Source organism: Bactrocera oleae, chromosome 5 (genome assembly GCF_042242935.1).
Source record: "Bactrocera oleae isolate idBacOlea1 chromosome 5, idBacOlea1, whole genome shotgun sequence".
NCBI classification, from domain to species: Eukaryota; Metazoa; Arthropoda; class Insecta; order Diptera; family Tephritidae; genus Bactrocera; species Bactrocera oleae.
The window spans coordinates 45,713,586-45,728,652 of record NC_091539.1 but is presented as its reverse complement, the minus strand read 5'-3'; the positions used below and the strand labels follow the sequence as shown (position 1 = coordinate 45,728,652).

Here is a 15,067-nt window from a genome sequence, read left to right as displayed (position 1 = left end):
CCTGGCTTGGCCACCGTTTGCGCCGGCTATTCGTGACTCAACCAAGACCGTTTTCATTTGACGTTGTCGTAAGTGATGCATTTTAATCATACCTGACCATCCGTATCAATAATGGATCGAGTGGTTGCGATTCCGCAGCGATGGAAATTAGGTGGAAAATTGGTCCATGAAGTTTTATGCGTAAACTCATGTGGATCCCATACATCGAGGTTCCAGCTTTATTTAAATGGTTCTAAACGAATTTGGGAGCAATATTTATTTACGAATACTAATTTCCATTATTTCATCGATATTTTCGACAGTTGGGCTTTCAAAGTATGCTGTATTTATGACATCTCAATTACCGGAACGGAATCGATGTAACCAAAAATGCGGATGATTGACTACTATAGTATATAGTATATGATATGATCTGTAATTTTTATTCATTGTATTCAGTAATGTTTACAAATTCATCATGGAAAGTTATACGCAAGAACAACGTTTACAAATTAATCAATCTTATTATCAAAATAATCGCTCTCCAATTGCGATTCTTTTAAGAAAATCATCATCCCCGATGATGCTCACCTTCATCTGAATGGTGCATAACAGAAATAAAACTGCCGATTCTGGAAAATTCACAAATTATTCATGAGCAACCATTACTCTTTTTCCGTACTTCTTTCGAAATGAAGCTGGTAGCTCGTTACTGTCAATGGAGAGCGGTATAGATCGATGATAACCAACTTTTTATGGCCGCAATTGGAAGAAGTTGATCTTGACCACATCTGTTTCCAACAAGACGTACATGCCACACAGCACGTGCAACAACTTAATTGCATCGATTGTACTTTACATTAATTAAAAACATTTAAATTTCCTTAACAATTAGTGTGTTATAAAAAAAAAAAAATTTATTCACTTTTATTGGAAAACCCGTTATTAGGACGATACACATTATATGTAGACATTTGCAGCCGCTTGGCTTGGATTTCGCCATTATCGAAGAAAATTGTAAAGAAATATGGCCTATTTTCTCTACGGGCCCTCAAAAAATACTGAGTCAATCAATAACAAAACTGTCTGACAAGTTTTTTTTTAGTATGAAATCTTATCTTTCCAACGTCGACCCGATCACGCTTATACAACCAGACAGATTACTAAAGCTATTTATTGGAAAAAGAGTATATTTTTTAAGAGCCCCACATGTATGTATATAAACATATGAAAATATGTAAATGACGAGTTTAAGTTTACATATGATATCATAGCCGCTCTGTAAGGATGTTCAAATTGCTCCTTTTACTATAAAAACGAAAAGAAGGAGATTTTTCTGTACCACACAATATTCATGATATTCTAATATTACATATATTAATTAAAACTCTCTTCTTCTCATTTCCAGACTTTGACACGAATTTGACAAATTCCGCGTTGCCAGAAGCCAAACTATAATGTCCTAAGGTAAGTCACAATCTTTGAACTCTCATTTTGACCTTTTTTGCCTCCTCCAAATGTACATTTATTTATACAACTATAACTGTATGCGCTCATAATGCAGTTATCTGTGTGTCAGTAGCTTTATTTGCTCTCAAGATCTCTCGTCAACAGCCAAGTTAAATAATTATAAATATTTAAATACCTAAACAAATATACTAAATGCATAAATTTATTCAGTACGTTGCGCATCTGTTGCTCGAGCCGTTCTCCGTTGGAGGCATTGTTGAACATGACATAGACCTTAATCTCTCTTTATATATATTTAAGTACTCGTCATGCGTATTATTTACTGAGCATCTACATACATATCAACTGCTTATACACTCATTCACTGGCTGACTTACATATTTGTTTAGATTAGGCATTGTTTTTCTTTTTTAGAAAAAAACTTACTAATAATTCTAGGAGGAGTTCATAAAAATGTTTAATTTATATCACTTTTACTATCATAATTATAATTACTCTTCTATAGAGAATTTTATATGCAAACACTGAATGAAAATTTATTTTAAATCCACGTACATATATACCATGTGCACACATAACTGTTTAAATATGTCAGTGATTTTGGTCGTAGTGAGCTCTTCCTCTGCCTAAAACTTATCTAAAAATATTTATGACATAAAAAGCTCCACTAAAATAACTTTTGCTTCGAATGACTAAATTATACAACAATTCTTATCTTAGAATTTAGATTCATAAAACTGTCTTATCATCATGCGTTTCTTTACTTTGGTTAGTATGGTAGTAAGTGCGGTTCTTACATGTATCGAAAGCTGGTCCCAGGCCAGTCACTACTTCTGGTTCTAAAAAAAACCGATATCTCCAAAGTATTGTCCAAAATTTATATACAGCTCGATTATTATCGAGAGTGGATCCCATCGCTCTCCATGACCATGCACATTCTTTCGATACTGGAAACCGCTAGAAACCTCCAATTGATCATATGGCAATGACTCGTTTATATATAATAAATAAATTGTATATAACAAAAAAGTTTTCTTGACATTGAATCGAACAATCGAACGACTCACTCACACTATTCAACGTTGCGAGGCCGATCTCGTATTGGTAGATTCTTTGATTGATGGTGCTCGAGATATGTGACACTATAGGCATATCAAAATCCTCTACTTAGCAGGAAAAAGTTCTTCTCTTCAATGAACACAACGCACTAGCTCATACCTCCGACGTCGGCACAGCCAAATTGCTTAAATTAGACTACGAACTGTTGCGCCATCCGCCATATTCACACACATGTGACTTGTATTTTGTTTCCAAACTTGGAAAAAATATAATAGGAGATTAAAAAGTGCCACCACAGAGCACAGCTCTCAAGATTAAACGATCCTCTATTCTTTTTAAATGCTCTTTATAGCTTGTAAAAGATTTTTCAAATTTTAAAGAAATTTTTTCAACTTTTTAAAGTGTCTGACCACTTGTAACAGTACTCGAAGTCTCAATTTTCTTTTTTTTTTTTAACTACTAACGAACAGACGGGTTTTGTTCTTCATTTAAAAAATGTGGCACTCTCATTTCAAGTTCAAGTTTCTGTTGAGTGGCTGAGGCTTGTTTTGAAAAAATTAATTTAAATTTTCACTCAGCTAGTAATGAGTAGTACGCTCTTAAGCATATGGGAACATTGTCGCACAATTATCTATTTAACATTTTGCTCTCACTAAGGCACTTAGCGGTCGCGTTGGTACGTAGTCATAACTTTAGTTCAATCAACACTCATTTGTATCTGCCGATTATTTGAGTTAAAGGTTTTTATGCATTATACGATTTCACATAGTCAATGACTTGTAGTTTTCAGTACTTGACAATAATCATTTGCCCCACAGGTTATATGTAAGTACCTCATCACCGAAGTTGATTGAAATTTCAAAGATCGACAAAAATGCAGAAATTCATAGACCTTATTCGATTGGGTTCGGCGTTTGAAATGCAATTTGAAATATCTTAATTTACTTCTGCGAGAGAGGGGCTCGAAACATACAAAAATAGCCTTCACTTGCGGAATACAGAACACAACTGATAAAATTGATTTGCGTTAATTGGGAGCAGTGATTTATCGAATTTCGCCACAATTTACGCTAACATTCAGAACACATATTACGTTCTTACTTTAGTAGTGCAAACTCGGTGATATCGATATCTTATCGGACACATATATGATAAATACTAAAATCATATTTTATAAATTATAATAACTATAATTATCTTAAATCATCACTGCTTGCTCATCATAATTTATTTATTTTGTAAATATATACTATAACTTTGTACTTACATATTTATATATAGCACTTAATTATTAATGCAAATATTTAGTAGTACACGATTTATACTAAATATTAGACTATTCATGAAAATTTTGGTAAAGCAGAAACATGAGTTGTCGATATATTTTTGCATTTTATATATAAAACACCTCGAGAAAGAATTAAATAGTTGTATAGAGAACTTTTTTTAAAATTTGTGGGTATTTGAAGAAAAAAATTATTATTTTTTTGACAAAAAGTTTCGAAATTTCATGAAATCCATACAGCATTCCAGTTAAAGTTAGTACTTCAAGGCAAATGTACAAGTAGATATTTCATTCAAGTGCTATATATGTAAAAAAAATTCCTCAACCGCAAACACCCTAAAACGCATAATTTAATAAAAAACAAGTAAGGAAGGCCTAAGTTCGGATGTAACCGAACATTTTATACTCTCGCAAAGTCAAATGGTATACTCGTTTGAGATTTCTTTGTGGATTGACTGATATTTTCGGTAGAAGGTCAACTATAGGCACTGGGGTCCACATATTTAGTACTTAGGGGCTTAAACAGTTTTGGTTCGATTTAGACAATTTTTGGCCGCAAGGTGGCATACTTTAATTGCATTATTCACGCAAAGTTTTACCCCGATATAATCATTGTTACCTGATTTGCATAGTGGAAAGTGAAAGAATCAGATGGAATTGAAAATGGTGTTACATGGGAAGTAAGCGTGGTTGTAGTCCGATTTCGCCCATTTTCGCACTATGACATAGAAACATGAAAAGAACGTTATGCACCGAATTTGGTTGAAATCGGTTGAGCAGATCTCAAAATATGGGTTTTCACCTAAAAGTGGGCTGTGCCACGCCCACTGACTAATTTTGAACGCGGTTTCTATAAAGCCAATTTATACCATCTCAGAGATAAAATTTAATGTCTCTGGCGTGTTTAGTGCTTGATTTATCGCGCTTTTAGTAGTTTTTAACAGTACCGTTATATGGGGAGTGGGCGGAGTTGCCACCCGATTTCAACTATTTTCACACCGTCAATAGAAGTGCTAAAAACATTTGCTTCTAGTGAATTTTGTTATTATAGCATAAGCGGCTTAGGAGATATGCACATTAAACCTATTAGAGGCGGGACCACGCCCACTTTTTAAAAAAAAATTTTAACTGCAGATGCCCCTCCCTAATGTGATCCTGTGTACCAAATAACAGTCTTGTATCTTATTGCGGAGCTTAGTTATGGCAAGTTATTTGTTTTTGATTAATGGCGTTTTGTGGGCGTGGCAGTGGTCCGATTACGCCCATCTGCAATACCAACCGTCTCACGGTACCAAGAAACATGTCTATTAAGTTTCATAAAGATATCTCAATTTTTACTCAAGTTAGAGCTTGCACGGACGGACGGACAGACGGACGGACGGACAGACAGTCACCCGGATTTCAACTCGTCTCTTCATCCTGATCATTTATATATACATAATCCTATATCACACTCGATTAGTTTTAGGTGATACAAACAACCGTTAGGTGAACAAAACTATTATACTCTGTAGCAACAGGTGGCGAGAGTATAAAAATTAATCGGTGACATGCCACTAATATCTGTAGTCACCTTGTTAAATTGTATGTTACTAACTATGTTTTGCCAAACAAGTGGGTTGCCATTTTATTGAACTTTGCGCACAATGTGAATAGGTTCTAACCAGTCAACCGTAAAACGTGCGTTTTATGCATCAGAGAATGCAAAATTAATTAGTTACAGTAAAAAAAGTAAAAACAAGAAAAAAATGGCTGCTATATCGCCGAAGCTATAATACCCTACACAGATTCAAGTTTTCTTAAAAGAACTTAATTTTTATCGATCATTTTGTATATGCTATAGTGCTCCGATATCGATGGTTCCGAGAAATGCACAGTTTCTTAAAAGAACGTGTGCAAAATTTCATATCGATATCTCAAAAACTGAGGGACTAGTTCTTATTTTATAGAGTCTCCCACGCTTCCTTCTGGGTGTTAAAAACTTCGTGGCAAACTTAATATACCTTGCTCAGGGTTATGAAGTAAACATTTTAGTGTCGGGTACATATGTATGTATGTAGGTAGTTTTATGTATTACGTTTCCTACATTAACGCTTTGCTACCACACATCTGGGAGAGTCGCACTCGCTTCTATCTACATTTACGAATCAACTATATTTCATCATTTGTTCAGCACAATTACATTTGTTATACCCGAGCGCACTCATATTGATACAATTTAGTTTACCAAATGGTTCTTTGTTACTGGGCAAGTGCTTCGTACTGTAATTTATATGCGCAATTTTTTTTATAGAAAAATTTGAAAACATTCCATATCTTAATCAAACTTAAGCGAAGCCGTTAAGTTGAGGTAATAATTTTGATATTTTGTACCCCATAGGAGAACCTCATTCGAACGTCACATGCCAAGTGCAGAATAGCTTCCCTTAATACGCGCTATATATAGGTGACAATATTGACTATTTAAAGACGCCTTGTTCGCTAATTTGATGTAAATTTGTACTCTGCAACGCTTTATTAACTATGCGATTTCAATATATTGTATAAAAGTATCTATGAAATGAGTGCGCATATCTACAGCTATAGTAATTTCTCGCCGAGTTGTTGCTACAGAGTATAATAGTTTTGATCACCTAACGGTTGTTGTATCACCCTAAACTAATTGAGATACATATAGAGTCATATATACATATATATAAATGATCAAAATGGCGAGACGACGAGTGACTGGTTGAGAAATTTTTTAAAAAGTGGGGGTTACCTCTCTCTATCAAGTTTCATGTACATATCTCCTAAACAATTCAAGCTATAATACCAAATTCGCTCAGTGCAAATCTTTTTGGCAACCCTATCCACGCTTTAAAAATGGAATTCAGATTCGCCCACTGCCCATATAACGGTTTTCATAAAATATACTAAAGGTGCGATAAATCTATAACTAACTGCGCGAGAAACAAAAAAATTTACAAACGAGATGGTATGAAAAGGGCTTTATAGGAGCCGGTGTCAAATTTGGACGATGGGTACCGCCCACATTTAGGCGAAAATCCGTATCTTCCTGACATTCCTACATAACAGTGCGAAAATGGGTGAAATCAAACAAAAACCGCTTACTTTCCTTTAATACAATTTAAAATTGCATCTGATTTTTTCACTTTCAAGTAAACAAATCAAGAATTAATCAATGTATCCGTGTCCCACCTCAAGATCTAAAATTGTTCAAGTCGGACCAAAACTATTCAAGGCACCAGACTCTGAATATGTAGACCCCAGTTTCTATTGCGAAATTTTTCACCGAAAATACCGGTTAAGCTGTGGGATATTATATATTCTTAAAATTCGGAGAGAATCCATTTCTGATAATAGTATGCCTGTATGTCAAAAATATCGGATGAATAATTCTCTTAGCCCCCATATACCTGATAAAAAGAAATTTTCGGCAGACCGTACACCGTATATATCAGCAAATATGTGAGTTATCTTAATAATATTGAGAGAACGTGTTTATCTACTAGCAGTGTATCTTTATGCATAAATAGATAAAATAGGGTGAAAACTTGCTCTAGTTATAAAACTAATATCAGGATTTTCAAACATTTTGTTGACGTTACTCCTTATATATTGGTGATGGTATGTGAGGCACCTTAATGAAACTCAGAGAACATTTTTAAAATAAAGTTTTGCCTACACCTGAAGCTCTTCCTTACTTGTTATTTTTGATTTTCTGCGCTTTACCTAACTGAATTTTCGTGCGATTCGTCATAGCTTATCAAATAATAAACGCGTAATTTAACAGTGTTGACATAAACATTATATACATAAACAAGTATGTTATATTTGATAGATTGATATGTGGTATGTTGTTTATACGTATGCATACTTTGACAATATTTAATCTTTTGCTTTATATTTCTTTTAAACTCACGATGATTGTCAAATTCGTGGTGGTTCTTAAAATAATAAAAATTAATTAAAAATTCAGGTAAGTAGGAACTCGAAGTTTCGATAGCGACTTGATAGGCCTTTCGGTATGACGAATACTTCAGCTGAAATTAAACTGAACCTCCGTCGGACATTACTAAGGATCAGTAGGTCTATGTATGGCGTTATAACCGGCCAGTGGTACCTTACCTAACCTGACAGGTCTTTCAAGAAGTGTTCTTTACTTAGCGAGTATGTTCCCTTCAAATCTACAGACATACTCTCAAAAAAAAAAAAAAAATAACGACGACGATTGACAGCATTTCGTCTGGAATTTCGGAAATAGTGCGCTGTATGTTGTGTTTGAGCTCCTCGGGCGCTGCTAGTTAATTGGAGTAAACTTTTGATTCAATATACAATACACACACGCAGGTCCATATTTAGACGTGAAACATGAGGCGGAGACAATCTAGTTGGAAATGGAGATCGTCCGCGTCGATTTCATCAGTATCGCTATTGATGGTAACGTTATTTCCTACCTTATTTTAAAAGAAATAAGTCCCGATGATCGATCCGCATCAAACGGTAAATTTTTGGGGATGTAATTGAGTTTACTCAACCACACGAGAACTTGACTCACCCCAATAGTTGACGAAGCAGAAATGGGCCTTATCTGAGGAGATGATTTTATGATAAACGTGAATGTGTGAATTTTTCGGAGAACGTAAACTTGCGTAATAACCTGAGACAATTTCCAAACGTTGTACCAAAGTGAAACGTGTCATGATGAAATGGAAAACTTTACTGTACACACTGACAGAATTTGACACAAATCCGTAAACAAACATGGCCGCCACGAGCTGTCAAAATCAGTGAGGAAAATTTCTCTGAAACGGCTGCACCGATCGACTTAAAATTTTCACACGACTTTCTTTCAGGTAATAACCGAAGGAATACAATTTTTAATACAAATTTTCGTATTTTAGGTGACACTGAAGTGTAAATTTTTGCACAAAACACGATTTTTTTTGGGAAAGCCTCCACTTTGTCAAAAAAAACTAAATTTTGACTAGTATTTCGATCTTTACAGGTATACATTTATTGTACTAACAAATTTTTTTGGGTTTGGATATAAGAATGAGTTTTTCTGACTAGGAAGTACAATAGATCTAATCTCCTAAGCCATTGGCACCAAATTGATCATCTTGAATCTGCGTTTGTTTGAAATCTCCGAGCCCATAACCTTACTACCAGGGTACTTCAATTTATCTTATAATATTTTTTATTGTTTTTGTTGTAAAATCAACAATTATAGTGAATTACTACCGAGTATGCATGACAACCATAAATCTTTTAATAGGAAAACTAGCCCATAAACATCAAACAATCCGCTAACTTTGCATTGACCGCACCGTAATTTTCCCAAATGGAAATCTAATAATCAAGACACCACACGAAAGGATATGCCATAGACGTGGGCGTGACATTGTTGCGCTCCAACTGCCTGGCATACGCTCTAAGCCTACTTCCACTCAAACGCATACAATCATACACGCACACATAACATACAGACAGCATCAGCTGTGCGATGAGTCAACGCGTTCGTCGATCGATCGTCAGAAAAACCCAAAATACAAAATCCACGCAATCTTAAGCGGCTTGCAAAGGTAGCTTGTTATCAATTTGCCACGGCGCCTACGTACCGACACGCCTGTGCATGTGGTAGTACAGCGCATTCCAAACTCGTTTCAAACAACTTTTCCGGAGCAATGATTTGCTGGTTGACCGGCCGGCCAACTCTCGGCCGCTGGCGCTAAAATATCTTTGATATTTGGTGATCAATTGATCGTACAACCATTTGCCAAATAGTAATCGTCCAGATGTCTGAACTGCTTGCTATATAACTTGGTCAATATAATATGTGCGTATGTGTGCGCACTCGCACGTGAGCGCTTAATTATTTGATATGAAAAGTCTTACTTCACTTGCAACATTTTGGCAAGAGAGAGATAGAGCGCGAGCGCCGCCAAGCGAAAAAGCGTGAGTGGGAGCTGGTGTATTGAGGAGAGTGCGTTCAGCAATTGAGCGCCTAATATACTATGAGAAATTGGAGTCAAAATCACTTGTTGGCTGTGCGCTAATAGATCGGATTGAGATAGGAGTTGAGTAAATTTGTACACACATTTGTCTCCTATCTGCTTCCATACCACACATTCCCACAAATTTGAGTATTTGTTTGCTGCTGTAAGTGGTATCGCCTCACTGCCTGCGTTCGGCTGAAATTCTGAATGACACAGAGTACTACCAATGATATGACTTGTATTTTAAATAAATACGACAGCAAACTGCGGTAATCGCAAAGTCGGGAAACGTACGCGGTCTAGTGAACAACTTTGCTCAGCCAGCAATATCCATAGGAAGAGTGATAAAAGTAAAGGGGTTGATAATAAAAGTGGTACAACTAGCGCTGAGACTGCTGCTACAGGCGTTGAACAAGTGTAGTGAAGCGAGTGGTGAAGTGTTAATACGTAACAGACCAAAGTTAGTAATGAAAAGTCAACTATATAGAGTGATTATCATTGATCAGTGAATTTTGAGCCCAGTAACTTTATACCAAACTATTGCAAACAATTAGTGAGCTTGCGCGCGTGTGTCACGGCGGTCAAAGTGCGTTTAAACTTCAAAGCGTGTTTATATAAATATACATACTTGTACATATGTGCATACAACTGAATGCATTCATATGATATGTATATGTAGTTGTGTAAAAATTTATGCGCCCACAAACACAATGAAACTTTTATACTACTCAAATATAATATTTCTCTCGCCATATCGTTTACCAATTAACTAATTTCGTATATTATATTTGCGATTTAATTAAAATTTTTATTTGAGAATTCAGTTGCAGTTCGATCGCGGTGGTGTGTTGATCGTGTTTGGCAAAAGGAATTTGCGCGTGTTGTTAATTTATTTGACTGTGATTCGTGACTTATAAACAGTATTTGCAAATACATAATAAGTAAATAATTTAATACAACTACATACATATATCTCTATAGAAGTGCGGTGCTTGTTGGAAGCTACGGAAAAAATATATAAATGTGTACATACAATAAGCATACATGAATAATTCAAATATTAAAGGCGAGCTTGAAGTATCTTATATGAATGACCACAAAATCACAAAAAGTTGTTTTTGAAAAATTCCTTGAAATAATAACAGTCATTTGTGTTGTTCACTATGCAGTTTTTATAACTGTTAACAAAATTTCGAATTAAAAATAGGAAGGCAAATCCTAAAATAATTTCTTATCAAAGGTATACAAATTGTGCGGAAATGTTATTAAAAATATTTACAAATCTATATTTAAATATTTAAAAATAAAGAAGGTTTTGCATCTATGAATATTCAGGGTTGCAAATAATGCAATAAAAAAATAAGTGAACTGAAATTTAAACTATTATTATTTTTTATTTGTAATTCTACATAATAATAAAAAAATTTAATTTCTACTTATCGGATTAAAAAACGAAAAATTGCCAGTTCTTAATACTGGTTTGAAAAATAAAAGCAAATGTTAATCCCAAATTAATAATTAAGAAATTTTGAAAATGCGTTTTTGAATTTTAATTTATTTCATGCTGGCGCACTTTGTGTTCTACCCTTTTGGTTATCTCTTGAAATGGAAAACTTATTTTTAATAAAATTTAAACATAGTTTAACACTTTTTGTCTTATTTACAATTTTTAATTCAAATTTTGGGATTAGCAACCCTGTGTATATCTAAATATTCTTATCCACATATATAAGTTTATAATGTTTTTTTAAGAAGAAAAAACCTTAACTTTGGCTGCACCGAAACTAGAAGACCTTTCATATATAAAGAAGTTTCCATACAAAAACTTATTTTTGTTCGGTTAGTTTGGCAGCTCTATAGCGTTGCTTTGGAAAATAATCCATGCCGAATTTCGTGAAGATATCTCGTCAAATAAAAAAGTTTTCCATGCAAGATTTTGATCGTTCAGTTCGTATGTCAGCTATATGCTATTGTGCTCCCATATCAGTGGTTCCGACAAATGAACAGCTTCTTGGGTAGGAGAAGATATATGCAAAAATCGATATTTCAAAACCTGGGGGACTAGTTCGCATATATACAGACAGACGTACAAACAGACGGGCATGGCTAAATCAACTTAGCTCGTCATACTGATCAATTATATGTACATATATTTTATTGGGTCTTCGGCATTTCCTTCTGGGTGTTATAAACTTCGTGGCAAACTTAACATACCTTGTTCAGGGTATAAGCATAATTTTCAAAGCCGTGGGTTAGGTAATGAGTAACTGTAAATGTTATGGGGAACGCCGGTCCGTAAAACGTAAAATAATTGCTTTAAAATTATGAAGATTTATATATCGAATTCTGTTGATTAAAGAAAAAATTTAAACCATGTAAGGTATAAAAGAAAGATTTCATATGACACACTGTAGAAGGCTGTAACTCAAAATTTTAATCAACATTTTTTTCAAAATTTTCAATTTTAATATATAATTTCTAGAGATATATTCTATCGAAAAATGCAATAAATAAAATTAAAATTTCACACGAGGTATGTCTCACAAAACAAAAAATTCTTACATAAAAAAATTAGAGATAATTTTCACAAATTAAATTTTTTACTTAAAATATTATATATGTATATACTTGTATATACAACTTGATGTCTTTTTTAAATATTTTATATAATGCATATGTACATTCAATATTAGTATATATTTTAACAAAGAAATAAGGTCAAAAAATTATCTTAAAAACCCACTTGTCAAGAGATATTTTTTATTAATTTGTAAAGTCAATACAAATAAAATAAATAATAATTATTTTACTACACTCAACAGAAAGTTAACCAAACACTTAAGGATTTCACTTATCTATTATAAACTGTAGTCTAAAGTGATAATGCGTAACCCAGAAAAATTAAATCAATTATAGACCAAGGGAACCTTCATTTTTAAAAATAACTGTTAACAAGATTGCGAGGCAAGCTCTGAAGCATATTGATATTTAAGTAAATATTACTTATTTGAAACAAATATGACAGTATTTACACAAGTAATTAATGGCAATTTTCACTTAAATGAAGTGCTATTAAATTCATGAAGATCGAGGGAAATGACGTTTTAATTTCAAATAAACCGAACCGCAATTAACTCTTTTACTTATGGCCATTTTTATGGCACAACTAAAACTTTGAAGTCCTGTTCAATCGCTAATAAAAGTTAGCATAAATAAATGGATTAAAAATAAAACTTATAATTATTTATGACCAATAGCGAAAGATATGATAAAAGTCTCTTCAATGCCAAATATTACATAAATTTTCCACAAAATTGCATTAAACTGCAATTAAGAGATTATAGTTATAATTTAGTATACACGGCGTCGTCGTTGTGCAACGCGACACGCAAGTAAAACGAATGTGACTTTTAGTGGGAAATTAATGTGGCATTTCAAACAATTTGTTATGCCTACTAATAGTATTTGTATACTCTCGTAAGTAACGCGTACTCTCGTGAGTGAAATAATTTGGGTAAAATAATAGTTGCTTGTAACTCATTCAAAATGAATCTCTAAACCGAACTAAATGAGAACACTGCATCTAGCTGTATAAAATTGGGTAAAATCAAGTGATAACCGCCATTCAAAAATTAACGAAATTGAACAACATCCACGCCTTCTTTTCATTTAACACCTTTTGGAATACCTTTAACTTATTTAACCCAACAAAAGATAAAACGAGCTTCTGTAAAGATATTTAAATAAAATTTAGCATATAGGTATAAGGCGACTATCTTCCCAAAGTCCGTCCATACCTTCGACAATATGTCTAAAATAAATTATTTGTATTTGAGTCCCTTCGATTGGCATTACACCGTACATTTTGGCCTTATAAGAAATATGAGCATAATATTATATTATTCCTTAAACTAAACCGAATGAAAATTGGTCATACCTTTCTCTAGACTTCATATACGAAATATAACGGATTTCCGGATACACATTTTACTATAACCCTTCATGGCCCTATGAGGGTATATTGATATTAGAATTAATTTATAATTTTAAACTTTAAGAGTGTAATTTGTTACCAAAAAGGGTTTGACACACACATCTTTGCTAGATCCCGTAATACAAGAAAATAGTCTTCCGGTTGTCTTTAAAGTTTTAAAAAGGAAGATAACTTAGTAAAGATAAGGACGTGTCTTGTTCATCTTGTATCAAAAGAGAATATAATCGATCCACAATTTTTTCTTATAAGGGTCTCTGATGCCCTGTACCTAATTTAAAATGTTTGTTGGCAGACGCCCCTTTATGTCACATTCCTCTTTTAGAGGGTTTTTAATGTTTGGTTCCACCGGAACTTAGCTTTTCCTTATTGTGTTTTTTAAGTTGTATGTATTTACATATATTCATACCTGTAATAAAAAATGTTTAAAATAAAATAAAAATAATAGCAGCAATTAAAAATAAATAGATATGTTCACACTTGTTTTCACTTATCGAAACTATGGGTTTACACAGAAAACTAACAAAGAAAAATAGTTTATTTTTATTTTTGCTGTACACACTTAATTACTGTTGGATCATGATGGGCCACGAAGTCTTCAACCTTCACATTTCGATTTTTATAATTTCACTGTTTGGAAATCACCCACAGTTTGGCGAAAAGTCGCTAACACGATTTACTAGTAATAGTGATCAAAACTTGACTAAAGAAATTTTTATAGCCACTTTTTATGAGGCTATAAAGCGTTAAAAACAAGAGACCCGTGGAGAGATAGTTAAATATCTGCTTTCAGTTAGTGTAATTAAAAGGATATGCATATCAATGACAATTATACAAAAACGATGGACAAATGTGATTTTATTCAAATTTTTTTCCAATTTTTGTTTGCAAAAACACATTTTTTCTAAATAAAAGAGTAGCGTTTTTCCTTTAGCAGACCAAATTTCATTTGTTTTGTCGTGTGTTTTCACTTAGAAATCCGAGTTTGTGGCTGCTACTTGGCGCTGGGTTTATGGATCCTCGATTTTTTTTTGATTTTATAAAGTTCTTCCAACATTTCAGTGATTTATTTTTTACTTAAAAAAATATTTTCCTAATTTTTGGTTAAATTATTTATGAAAACCATTGATGATTTGAGGAATTTAAAGATTGTAAGATACCATTCAAATCAAAATAATGTTGAGATATATAGCAATAGACTGGATTCAAATGTTATTTATCCAAATTGAATATTTGATGGTTTTTATTGAAAATGAGAAAACACTCGCTTTTACCAACAGT

At 33.4% G+C, this 15,067-nt stretch overlaps 1 protein-coding gene across 4 annotated transcripts in view; it reads left to right on the top strand.

The window, feature by feature from the left end:
- Nucleotides 1-10,062: 10,062 nt before the first annotated feature.
- LOC106616074 (monocarboxylate transporter 9) overlaps nucleotides 10,063-15,067 on the top strand; it is a 30,035-nt gene continuing 25,030 nt past the window's right edge. The window contains exons 1-2 of one of the 4 annotated variants that reach the window (XM_070109921.1): nucleotides 10,063-10,255; nucleotides 10,777-11,035. The gene's annotated coding sequence lies outside the window, so the exon portion shown is untranslated. Of the gene's footprint in view, nucleotides 11,036-15,067 lie in introns of all 4 variants that reach the window. The other 3 variants (XM_036366019.2, XM_070109922.1, XM_014232540.3) reach the window with 3 other exon arrangements.